This window comes from Coturnix japonica, chromosome 20 (assembly GCF_001577835.2).
Source record: "Coturnix japonica isolate 7356 chromosome 20, Coturnix japonica 2.1, whole genome shotgun sequence".
NCBI lineage: Eukaryota > Metazoa > Chordata > Aves > Galliformes > Phasianidae > Coturnix > Coturnix japonica.
Window position 1 is genome coordinate 10,728,390 of NC_029535.1, and position 13,802 is coordinate 10,742,191.

The 13,802-nt window shown below is 43.0% G+C and overlaps 1 protein-coding gene and 1 long non-coding RNA gene across 2 annotated transcripts in view; one reads left to right on the top strand and one right to left on the bottom strand.

The window, feature by feature from the left end:
* LOC116654281 overlaps nucleotides 1-13,802 on the bottom strand; it is a 246,302-nt gene that overhangs the window by 196,519 nt on the left and 35,981 nt on the right. The window lies entirely within an intron of this gene.
* Nucleotides 3,046-5,192, top strand: LOC107323081. The gene is made up of 3 exons (XR_001559149.1): nucleotides 3,046-3,095; nucleotides 3,597-3,721; nucleotides 4,921-5,192. It is a non-coding gene; the product is annotated as an uncharacterized LOC107323081 (long non-coding RNA).

The window sequence follows — 13,802 nt, forward strand, 5'->3', positions numbered from 1 at the left end:
CAGCACTTGCCCAGCACAGCCCCTCAGTGGGGCACCCAGCAGGCAGTGCCCACACACGCCCCAGCACATCCCAGCACACTGCCTGGCTCTGACTCACTGCTCACTGTGCCCTTTATGCCCCTGGTGCAGGCACCCTGGGGCTCCCTGGCTCCTGGGGCTGTGTCTGCCCTGGGGGTGGCTTTGTGGAGCAACACTGAGCTGCAGGGAGGCCACGTACCTTTACTGAGCACCCAGTGACATAACAGAGATGATGCACAGCCTAGGGGAATCGGGCAAGGGGTGACAGCAGGACCAAGAAGAGGTCCTGTATCCTTCTGCATTATAGCACAGCTCAGCACAGTCCTCTTGTGACAGGAATGGCTGTGAACAGCAAGGTGACAACAGCACCGCTCTAAGAAACAGGAGAAGCTTCTTGGTCATCTGTCAGCAGAAGTGTCCACACCCTGAGAGCTGTGCTGTGAAAACAGCGTGCACTTACACAGGGGATCTGGCAGAAAGCTTCTCTTCCTCCTCCTCTTTCTACAGCTACGCTGAAGGTTTTTGCTTTTGTGATGTGGGAAAGCTGTGCTGATCTTTCGGGCAGACTCACACTGTGCAAGTTCTTTCAGACTTAAAAGTATAAAGCCAGTTTACTGGAAGCTTGTACATAATTACCGAATTGAATGATACTTAAGGGTGATTTGACTGTGACTTCTCCCCTCAGGGAACTACTCGAGACTCCTCAAGTAACTTTCATTTGTCACTGATAATACATGAGTGAGATCACTGTCCAAAGTATTTCTAGTGTTTTTCTGTTTCAGAACAGTGGCAACAGTAATAAATCTTAACACAAGACAGTGTATCCAAGATAATTGTAATGGCTGCAGGCCAGATTACAGGTGTCCTTTCAGACACCAACTTGTTGTATTTACGTCTTGCTGCATCAATTGTATGGCTATTGTAAACTTTATATTCTGCAAGGTGTGTAATTACACAGCATTTCTAACTCCCATCACAAGCGCACACCTGGTCTGCTTCTAACAGGCACATTCCTTCTCAAAATGACTACGTAATTAGAAAATTCCACTTCTTGGACACAGCACTTTGCTTAGCACAAGTATATTCTTCTGTGAGATACACTACCATTGCTCTTGCAGGCTCACCAGATACTCTGTGAGCTGTTCAATGTTTTTAATCCTAACGTGACCTTTATACTAAGTAGAAAAAACAACCTTGAGATTGAAAAGCATGATGTGATGTCATGAGCACAGAGAATGATTTCAGTGCAGCCAGGCTTATAGAGCCTGAAAACTGCTGTCCCAATTGGAATCAGAAAGTGAGGCGTTTACAGTCCTCCGCCACTTAAAGAACGCTTACTTCGAGAGTTTCCAACTTCAAATGCTACAATTGATTTATAGAAACACCTCAAAACTTTGTTTTCATTCATTCATTCCCACACACAGAATCACTGACTGCCAAAAGCTCAGACTGACAGAAACAATCACTAATTTACTCAGTGCGGGCTGCTTACAGCTCTAAGCAGGATCTCTGCAGTGTCACCTCCCTGCATGAACAAACATACGCCACAACCAATGGGAAACACGCTCCAGTTCCTTCTCTGCTAGAAGGGAAAGGCCAAGAAACCTGCAGGAAACCTGCAGGAAACTTTCAGGGCCAGGAACTGTTAGGAGCAGCACCTCTGTTCACACATATGGTTAAGAATAGAAGGGAGATCATTGCAAATCATTATGGAAGAAAATGAGAGCGCCAGATCTCAAGCCCACAGAAATCCTTTGAAAAAAAAACAAATGCAGAGATGCTTTCCCACACTCCTTTAATCAGAATTTTAGATTCACCCTATGTGATCTTTAAAACAGCAGTTATCAGATAAAATCACCGCTTCTCAGCTAAGCAATGCAAGCCCATGAATTCAGATGAATTAAAGGTGTCAGATTTATACGCAGATATTTTAATTCTTAAACAGTTAAATAACAGTCAAAGAGATGCATGGTTACTTACACAAAGGGAAGGCTATAATTGTAACATCTTTGCTCTAAGGTGAATAATTAAGTAGACTCCACTTACAAAAGGATGAGAAGACTTTGCCTCAGGGCATTTTGTACAACTAAGCAACAGGTTACAGGGAGCAAACAAGGCTGTATTTAAACACGAACCTATTGACTGGTTGATTTTCAATGCAGAAAAGAAACGTTCTGTTTCTAAAAATGCTCCTGTACTTCTGAGCAATCCTTGGGCGAGTTAATCAAATGGAAGGACTCGAGATCACAAGTCCTTACGTCAGGACAGGCTCTCATTTACTCATGCATCCTCTTTTTCCTCTTGATTCTCAAAACACCAGTGATAAAAATCAGCTAAAACTTCTACCTTTTTCTTAATTTAATGAAGCCTGTCTATAAAGCTCATCTATATTAACGTCTGCCTTCTGCAGTAGAAGATTTGGAGCCCTGTATTTAAAACAGTGAGAACAACACTTTATTTGTGTTCAAAACTATTTTCCTTCTCTCTAAGAGATTTAAAGTATTCACAGCTATAACTGTAAGTTCTGCTGTACAAAAAGTACATAACTCCTGTATAGTAACTGGGTGATCCAATCTAGAAACCACAATGAAAAGCAAAACTGCTCAGATCAGCCCCACATTTCAGGGGAGGGGACTTCCAGCAGGTGCTCCAGGCTGTCAGTGCAGACAGAGCAGCAGTGAGAGCGTGAGTGGCCTTGCAGTTCCCTGAGAACAGTAAATAAAATGAAACAAAATCATTACATCTCATCAGCATTTGTCCCTCAAGTAGGTTCCCAGCAGGAAGGGCAAGATTCCCTGCTGTGTGTGCTTGGTCTTTTACTCATAGGTTTGAGTCACCCTGTGACAGCATCTTACAAAACCCATGTGAGGCTCTGGTGATGAACAGCTAAGCAGTATCACAGCACTGTGATGCAAAAACCACCACTAGAAATCAGCCTGAGGTCATCTGATGTCTCAGCACATCCAGCCAGAGATGAGGCAGGTTTCCAGCTGTTAAAGCCTATGCAGAGCCGCTGGAAATGGTGCAGACCCAGAGCTCACACTGGAAGCCTGGACATTCTGCATTGAAACATGATTGTAAGCCAATACAACATTTTTCTTGTCTTGTCTTTCTCCCATCTGGAAGAAGGGGCAGGAGGTGGCTTTTTGGATTGGTCAGTAAACAGCTCTAATGAGGTCTGGATGGCAGGTCGGGTCAGCACACACAAAAACACCCCAGAAAGGGATTAGCAAAGGAACTCAGGATCCCGAGGACACGGAAGGCTGTAAGTCAGTGAAGGACTGGATTGACTGGAGCTCTCCATCCCAACAGGACAAGCACCATAAAAGAATGATTTTTAAGCTTTTTTTTTCTACCTCGCATTAATTTGTCTGACATGACCTTATCAGGACTCTGCTAGTTATGTTTTGCTTTCCGTATGTAGTTTTTCCAACAAAGTGAAACTGCATATAGTTGTCTCTTCTGTTATGCATTCAATTCTGCAGTGCTGAAACATTAAAACAATTTGAAAGATATGACAACGAAGCTCCTCAGTACAGTGAGCATGTGGATTGATACGTTTTGATTTTTTTCTTTAGAGAACAAGACTTGTCAGTGCTCAACTAGAAGAGCTGCCAAATACATCATCATCTCTCATTCGCTATGACCCAGGTGCTGTCAGCCCAAACTGACTGTTTTCAGTAAAATGAAAAAATCATGTTGGGTGAGTTCAAAACGTATCCCAAGAGGTGCCAATTAGGGAGCATTTTAAGTGCAAATTCTAATGTTAATTTTTGGAGTTCATTTGCTCTGTGTCCATTACTCAATCTCCAGCTTAAAATGCATTTTATAACCTAATTTTGTACTACACAGTCTGCTTCTTTCCTGTTCAACACACTCCTATAGCTGCACGTAGGACTAGCAAACGCATTTAAATATCTGATTCACTGCCATTAGCAAAAGCAAAAGAAGAAAAACTTAATGATAGATGATATGATACGCTGTGCACCGAATGCCTTCATGCTATTCACAGCACATTATTATCAACATACCTCATGCCATCATGTGCATATTTTAGGGAAGTAAAACAAACAGAATGCCACTGAACTCAGAGAAGATTTGCTAGTAACAGAGATTAAAGACTATGGGTCATACAGATGCTGTTGAGTGATCAGTTTTGTTCAAATCATGTGTGTTGATTTTGTTTTGTTGGTGTGTTGGGTTTTTTATGCAGGAAACACCACTACACTGAAATGAGGGTTTTCACTACCTTAAAGGGAATGGAGCACAAAGCTAAAAGCTGCTTTCCTATGTGTTTTTGTCTCAAAGATAGCAACCAAGATCTCTAATCTAAATTTTGCAATCATCAGAGTAGCAATTTAATGCATTTACTCACAGGAGAAATCAAAATAGAAGAGTTTGAATTTGTTTTCTTTAAACCCAGCTGTATATTTAAATATGTTATTGCTGTTGCAATGCAAGGGTTCACTGAAAAGATGTTAACATCCCTTTACCTGGTATCAATTAAAGAAGTCCTTCAAATGTACTACTTAGAGAAGATAAATACTTAGCACCTTCTGAATACTCCTGGGCAACTCCCATTCAGTGTTGTCACCCGACAGAGGTGACTGCACCTTTCACATTTGTTGGCTTACTTATGCAGGGGTTCAGAGGATCTGTACCCTCTATTATTCAGAAATACAGGAGCCAAAGGGAAAATTCAGCTCAGAATACATCGAACCTCAATGAAGGAACCTCTTACTTCCCCCTGCCGGCTTATTGTACAGCTATCCATGATGCCCATCATTTTTAACGTTTACCAAAGTTTGCTTTACCTGCTTTGAGCAGCACCGTGAGGTCACAGGGCTGGTGTCGTTCACTGTCTGTAGCTGCTCTGATTTGTATCATTTTTATTTTTTTTAGATCCCTGACCTGGTGACTGAGCTTGCTGAGGGAATGCCATGTGAGTCCCTGGAGCTGGAGCCCAGTCACTGCCAGGGTGCGACATCGCCCGCAGCAGCTGCTGCTGCCCTGAGCCAGAGCAGCCCTGCGAAGCAGATGAGCTGCAGCCAGGGCTCAGGCAGCAGGAGAGGAGCCAAAAGGAGAAACCCATACACGCCAAAATTCAAGTACACAACTGCTGCCATGGAATAGGTTGGACTAAACTTGAATTAATAAAGAAACATCTCTGGATACTTCTGCTTGCATGTATTGCTTTACATTAGGAGCTAAGATGCTCCAATGACAGGTAAATTAATTTGTTTTCCAGCATGTGCATGCATCCTACAAGAGCATGATTTCTCAGCCAATGTGAGACCATTTGGTCAAACAATATTTACAATTCACTTCTATATTTAGGGCACTTCCCTGCAAGAGCCCACATGTATTTATCAAGGTCAGCAGATGAATTTGAGAAAGTCGCTTGCAATTTCCATTAAGATATAAACATAATGAATGAGAGGAGCTTATTTCTTTTATATTTCACAGTAGAAAAAGAAAAGGGTGTAATGCTGGGAAATAGGTTACAAATCCAGCACGCACTGCAGTGATTTTGTCACATTTCTTAGCAAACCTCTTTAAAAAGGATATAGCAAGACTATATTTCATCCAGATTTTGAACTTATAAAGCAAAAAAAGCCCTGGACATTGAAAAAAACACACTAGAAAAATATATTTACGAGTCAGCTCCCATTATTTTCTACTCCAGAAAAGACAATGTCTTACAGAGAAATGGCAAAGATAAACAACCACCAAAGGAAGGAGCAAATTGTTGGGAGGACACTCAGTTTGATCTCAACCCACATCTCAATCCAGATGAAAGATTGATTCTAACTGTAAGCAAGGTCCTAAGCAGCAGCACAGTTTTAACAGCCTAAGCATCCTTTATTTTCCATTTCCTTGAATAAACTGTTTCGTGGCACGTACTGTTTCAGCAGCAATCAGTTTAACCATAAGCATATTCAGACTTTTCTATTGGAGGTGGAAGCAACAGAACAAGACAACACAACTGAGAATGACAGATGTGTTATTAGCAGGAGTCATGATCTTTTGAGCCTTTTTCAATATAGCTTGGTTTAAGTTTTTACTTTGTAAACAAACCTAAAGGTTGAAGTTAAGGTTCAGAATGGTCCAATTCAGAATAGAATAGAATAGCATAGCATAGCATAGCATAGCATAGCATAGCATAGCATAGCATAGCATAGAATAAAGGCAGTAAGTACTGCCAGGAGCTCCAGTGTTCAGGAGCTCTATTCAAAGGCTCTCCATCCACGGTCCCCATTCCGCCTTGTCACTGATGGAGGCCCAGGGAACGCCACATGAAATTCCAGAACTGAAACTTCATTGCTAAAAGAGCCTTCTCAGCACTGCTCAGTGAAATCAGCTTTGTAAGAAAGTGTGCATTGAAAAATTAATTCAGCACAACCCCCTGCTGAGGGCCAGCACTGTACGAAGCACATGCAGCGTTCCCAAGCACTGAGCACTGGAAGGGCGTCCCAAATCCAAAGGGCTGTATCTCACAGCTCTATCTCCACATGAGCTCTAGCCTGCGGAAACAGAATTCACTGCTCCATGGACAGCTTCCAGGAGCTGCTTCCGCATGCGGTGCATGCCAAAACTGGGCCTAGTCGGCTGTTATTAAAATGTTGCTGTCAAGCTATTAAGTGCTTGAAAAGCAGAGAATTAAAAGAAGCTTTATGCATGCACTCCCCACGGTGTTTCTAATCATGCCATTGATGTCTGCAGATCCAGTTTCCTTCAAAATTTAGTTACAGTTTGTGTTTATAAATCATTTCTTTCAAAGTCTGCCACCGAACAACCAATCTGGTTCTCAGTCTAATCTGCAGTTTGAACAGAAATAAGACTGTGCTCAAAGCTTGCAAAGCATTCTTCAAAGGCACTGCTAAGAGCAGGTGCTCTAGGGGACGAGTCCTCCCAGAAATGGGGTGTTTTGAAGCATCCATTTCCCCCGTTGGACCAGTTTGCAAAGGGGAGTGAGGCTGGGAGCCTGCAAGAAACTCAACCCTCACCTGCAATGCCCCCAGTTTTGCATCGTTCCCATAAAGGTTCCCAGGGCACCTTTGGGCCAACGCAACACAATTCAGCTATCGAGCAACACCGAGCTACTGCAGTGTAGACCCAAAGCACAGCTTCCTACATCTAACAATCTATCTGCTACCCAGCTTTTCATCTCTCTGAAAGGATTTTCTACTGTCTTTTCATTTACGTGTCCAATAGCAGACCTTTCAAAGAATGAGGAAAACAAAAAAACAAAAAAAAAGGAAGGAATAAAATCAATGCCACTGTATTATTATTATTTTTTTCCCTCCCACAGCTTTTATGAATTTCATTTAGGAAATCATTAAGGAAGGATTAAAGGACTGCAATAACTTTGGTTTGGGGGAACAGACTAATACTTCCTGTTCCTGTCTAGGACACTTCATAATAGACAAAATATTCTCTTTATCTAATTACACAGCAATTTTGTGCTGATATATCTCATATGCTATGCAGGGAAAGGGAAACTTTAATTTGCAAATCCAGAATGAATTTAATTCTCACTATTACTATTTGTACTGCCAGAGATCATTTAGGAATCCCATTTAATGATCTACACCTCACTGGATTGGGTGCTATATAATTACAGGGGTAAAAAAATGTACTCTTTCCTCTAAAAAGCATACATCGTAAGAAGCAATAAATGAAGACAAAGTAAGGTAAGAGATCAGTAAGGGATACGGCACAGGAGAGCAGTGGAGGATGCCTAAAAGAACTGCTGTGCTCAGAGCAATACACTTGGCAAAAGCATCCTCCCCAGACTTCCTAACAGCCACAGCTTCTTGCCTAAGGGCTTTGCAATGCAGTGAGCTCTGAGCCTGGACAAGACAGAGGTCGGTAGGAAAAGCTCCATGATAGAACTGTCCTGCAGAAAGAACTGGAGGTTCTTTTTTTGCCATACTCTGTTCTCCGGAGATCTAAAGAGAGGCACTCTCTACTTGCCACTACAGAGGCTTGTGGGGCTTGGTATTTTAAGCAGATGCAAGAGATGCATTTAGAAAGGGAACACACACAGGGGAAACAATAGAATAACTGCAAGAGGTGAAGCCACAGAAACCAATAAATGCAAGGATGGGGACCTGGCTGATTTCGTCAGATGCCTCACACAAGGACAGAGGTGAAGGCAGCTGCCCCAGCTGGGATCAGCACAGCCACACTGCCCGGCTGCCCACACCTCAGCCCTGCGGACATGAGACAAGCACCACAAACACAAACAGGGGGAAAATAATCATCCTGTAATTGACTGCTCGCTAATGGAATGTATTAATTTCTGGCTGTAGAAGAGCTAGCTAATTTGTGGTTAATGGTGTTTAAAAGATAAACAATCTCGAGTGAACCAGACGTGCATAATCTCTCCAATATTGATGCCATGTCTTCATTCTGGGGAGATTTCATCACTTTCAGGACAAAAGGAATAATCCCAAGCAGCAAACCACTTCCAGCGACACCAGTTAGGGCTGAGGCCTCATTGTCCTACTTAACCTGGACCAAATGGCATAAAGTATTCCAAGACTTGCAGAGCTTCCGAATGGTTACGGCATTCTGCAGTGTCTGGGATGTGAGAGGTGAGAAGGTTTAGGGAAGCTGTTCAAGACATGCAGCAGGAGGCTGACCTGACTATTCAGCACTGAGGACTGAAGTAACTCAGATCAGTGAGAACACCATTCAAGCACGGACGCTCGCCCGGGGTGAATTTGAAGCCTGTCCTTGTTTAATCCTTAGGCAGGGAAGGAATCACTGTTAGGATGATAAATATTCTTTTGTAATAACTGTGGGAGCACCCTTGAGAGGAAATCCCACAGCTCTGAGACGGGCTTTATTTAATTTAATACTCCTAATTCACAAATATTTTGTTCAAGCATTTGATACAAGATACAAAGGACTTGATATCAAGGAAACCTTGCTTCTAATACCCTCTTGACAGATCATTACACGAGTCTAATTGAATTTAGATCTTGAGATACGCCATTCAGAACCTGTTTGCATTTCACTAGAAATGAGATGATCATCAGTTACCTTTACATAGAAATTGTGACACATTTTCATGCACATGAAACAAATACCAAAATATTCAGGTATTTCAGTGCTTCGTTTGCATATAGTTGCTACCTCTGTGCAGAAACCAGGCAATTGCTGTAAGAGGTAATTACATGCTCACAGGTAATTTACACAAAAGGGAAAGAAAAAATCCTCCAGCTTACTCATTTGGGAGATATTTGGAGCAACAAGAGCTCACTCCCCAAAAAAAAAGAGCTGGAGGAACACCTGTATGTCTGCGTGAGATGCTTTTCTTCCACATGCACAGTTCACTTAGAGAACCAACCAAACTAACTCCAGTATGTCCTCATGAGCTCCTTACTTTTCTTTTCCCCAGTAAATTCTTTTCCCTGTTACTGCTATTTAAACAGCATGAAGAAGCATACGTAAAAAGTCCAAATATTGGTATTCATTTTTAAGACCAACAGCCTCTTGGATAAAGTTCTCTAACTATTGCAGTTTTTGGTTCAGAAACAGAACAAACGTGTACACACACACACACACGAATAAGGGTCTTCTTCAGCTTAAAACACCACAGACGATTCTGCCACACAAATCTTTCATGGCACTTTCAGCCAGCACTCAGCCAGGCTGTGCCTCAGCTTCCTGAGCTCTGGGAAGGCAGAATGAAGGGTCTAGCGGTGTTTACAGGCACTTCCAGGCTCAGATGAAGTGTTTGTCTGTGTTCAGTTTTGAGCTGCTTTTATGTTTTTCTGAGTTTAGAAACGCAGAAATGAGAATTTCAGACGTTGACACAGGACGTACGATTATTTCTTAGGAAGTACACATGTATGTATGTGTTTGGAGGTCTAAGGAGGACTTTAAGCAAAGGGAAATCACTGTAAAATAACAGCACGCAGCTTTTGTGAAGCAAGCCATGAAGATGATGCCTACGTCATAAAATACCACATCCCATTTTGCAGTGAACTTCTTCACCCACAGCCCCCTGTCATACAGGTCTCTGCTGCTCCACAGGGTGGGATTTTAGGCAAGGGAAGACTGGGCAAGCCACTGGAGGTTGGCTCCAGAATAGTCCATGGGTGCAGAAGGTGCCTGGCACCTCCTAAGGCCAAAAGCGGGGAGGAAAAGAGACCCTGTGCTGACAGCGCCAAGGACAAACCTGAAACTCTCATCTGAGTATTGACCAGAAGATACAAATATCAAGGCTTTCTTCTGTTGACACTTTCACCATCAGTCCTTACTTTGTTGCCACTCATTGCACTGACCTGTAAAGTCGAGACTTGACCTTTATTGAAGTCCAAGTGAGAAAGCAGATGAGACGCTGGGACGGAGGCAGACTTTTAGCCTCAGAGGTTGGCAAGGGAGGCAGAAGTGCTGCGCCTGAAATCTGTGCTGGGCCGTGACCAAAACATCACTTATTCCACAGCCATCCACAGACTGTCACATCATTTCAGTACGAGAAGTGAAGGGTGGTCTGACACGCAAGTCATTTCATAAAATCAATATTCCTAAGCCTCACAAGAAAAGAATGCATTTGAGAGTCAGATTTTTTTCAAGAAGAAAGTCAAGTCCAAACGCTAGTTAGGCCTGTCTGCAGATGTGAATTGTGCATGTAAAAATATACACAGAGACTTCTTTAAACATAAAGCCAATATTATAAAGGACTAGAGGTGATTTTCTAAACAAAAATATGGCTCCTGCCTCAAGAATCTAACTAACTAGTTTGCATGCTCAGAAGATACTCACACTTAGAGGAGAAAAAAAACAAGAAGGGGAGAATATCACATATGTATTATTTATTTTTGTATCTATATAAAATCACTATTCCACACCCAGAAGATGGAGGGCTGTAACTTCAAGGAGGAAAAAAAACACCCTTCAAAAGAATACCCTGAAATGATCATCAAAGCCACACGTTGATGCTACTGCTCTTAAGACAAAGATATCAACACCAGAAAATTTAGGACCCAGCTACCTTATTGATCCTGGACTTGTGCACGTGATTGCAGGAGGAATAAGGGTCAATCCATCAGGTAATTGTCCAGCTAACACAATCATGTTAGTGCCAAAAACTTCTGGGACGGAACAGAAGTGCCCAAAGAGCTGAAGAAGAGCAGAGCCACACAGCTCTTCACAAACCACAACGGGCAATCCTTGCCCACCAGCCATGATAAGTTCTGGGTAAACTCTGCTAGAGAATTAAATATTGAAGTGGCATTGCAAAGCAAACAGATCTGTATTTGAATCACTCTGGAGGATCGCAATGTTTGGAGTTCTTAACCAAGCTGCGTTTGGCAAAGTTACAAAATCACCTTTAAAAAAATCTCCTCCTTTTTCCCACTGTCAGTGCTCCTTTATATGCAGGACGACAAAACTGAATCCAGTTTAAAAAGCACCTGTCAGATCTGTCAGCTGTCAGCAGCACTCCTTTGTTGTTTGGTTACGCTGCCAGGCGATTCCAGCATGTTTTCACTAAGAGCAGGAGGTGTCATCTGGGTACGGCAAAACAAAACCTTGCGACTCACTCAGCAAAATCAGACATTGCAGCTTGGTGGGAGACAGAAGCTGAGGCTGCAGTCTTGCACATAGCTGGGTCCCACTGCAGAGCTGATCCCACTGCGGGGAAATAACATGGTGATGAGGCTGCCCGTAGCCAGCAGCAGGTCAGAGCTCTGGGACTCCCTGCATTGCCACTATATTCACAGATAACATCCCATTTGTTCAACAGAGGTAGAAAACAATACTGCAGTTAATATGGCGGGGCAAATACGGGAATACATAATTTCTATGTATTGCAATTCCTTTGGAGATACACACCAAAACTAAAGCTATTTAGGCATTCACTTCTTTTATCTTGCATCTGAGTTTTTGCCACTGTGAACTGAGGCATTCTGCACCCCATGCACCTCCTGGAAACTACGACAGTTGAACTAATGAGACCTGTGAAAGTGTTCCCTCTCTGAGAGAGGAAGTGATTTTCAGTCAAATAGCTGAGCATTTTCCCCACCATCTGCACAAACTTGTGTTAAAACACCTTCTACACTCAAACACCTGATTAAACAGATGGGGGGGAAGCCTTTGTTAGAGTTCTGGCATCCCATTTCTCCCATTAGATTCTTCCAATAAATTTTCAGCACAGATTTAATGTTCTTGATATTTTTACTCATAAAACCTCTGCAAAGAAGAAAGAAAGGAAATAAGTGCTAATGCCCCACCATTTCTGCATAGGATGGAAGACACGCTACTGCAAAGCTCCTCTGCAAGTCAACCACCTGATGTCTACGGCAGCAGTTCTCCAAATCTGAAGCACACTAAAGTAAGTATGGTAAAGACAGATTGAAATACAAGGGAAGTGTAGGGTATGTATCTCCTATGCATCAGTACTTGTCCCTAAAGCTCTGGGCAAGCGTCTGTTATTTCAAATGGTTGATATGGGCTTTGGTCCAGAGAGGAGAAATCACTTTTCACAATATTGTGATTCTGCTTTATGTTGGGCCAACACTGAAAATTCACATTAAAATACATAGCCTGCTGTTAGCCTTCAGTAGTTGCTCAAAATTCAGGTGATCTGCTCCTTTGTATTGTTGTAAAGGAGCATTTGCTCACAGCTACATGCATGAAACTGAATGCTGGCAATCCACTTTCTGTCATAGGGATTAGGTGTATTTAGATGAAGCTCACATTAAGCTCACTGAGGAAAGGAATTTCAGCCACACTCTCAGTCCCTGGAAACCATCAGCACCTCTGAAAAAATACATAAACATTAACTGTTTGCTAGGAAATGGATTGCCAACTGGATTGGCACAACATGCAGTTCCTGTTAGGGGATGGGCAGCCCTATCAGTCGGCATTGGCAAGTAGGGACTGACTGCCCCAGATGGCTGGGAACATTTAAGCAAGATGGGACCCAGATGTCAGGGAAGCAGTGAACAATTCAAAATCATATCACTGAAATGCTTAATTTCCCCAAACAGTTATGCTTTCAAAAATTAAACTAAAGGAGTGTAAAACCAGGAACCCCTGAACTCTGGCAGGGTCGGGAAGGAAACCCAACAAGTGAGGGCTGCTTCAGGTGCTCCATGCAGCCCCCCTTTCCTGGCCATACGGGGCTCCTTCCCCTTGGCTGCTTCCTCTACATGTTCCCTTATCTGGGGTGATGTGCAGGACCATCTATGGGGGAAAAGCCTGGCAGATGCAAGGCCCAAGTGCCAAAAGTCTGGATGCTTTTTATCCTCACCCTTGCCAGCAGTGGCATCTGGTTGCATTGCTGGCTCCTCGCTTGGCACTCAGTGGGGTTTGTGGTTTGTTCTGGCCAGCACTGCTGAGCTGCTGCAGGTCTGGTGGGTCAGTCTGTCCCTGCTCAGCACCAAAAGCCTCTGCTTGTCACTAACCCTTTCATTCTCAAGGGGATAGGAAAGAGATCAGCTTTTCACCAAGCGTACTTTGTGTAATCTTGCTGTGCTCTGCCTAGAATCCAGTAAAGCTGAAGCTCACTCTCAGCACACAAGTATTGAGGCGGGACAGTGTAGCATTAGCATAAAGTTTTCCTAATTAAATTCTCTCCCGCTTCAGGTTGGACAGGAATGCGGAGATTGTTGCATGTCAGGATGGAGACACCATGCAAGCAAACAGGGCAGAGATAGGTACAGGGCAGAGTTTTCAGTCACGTTCTCCTCTGCCTACACATCGTGCACAAGCTGGGTCTACACCTAGGGGTTTGCATGAAGAACTAAGCCTTGTGTCTATTTATG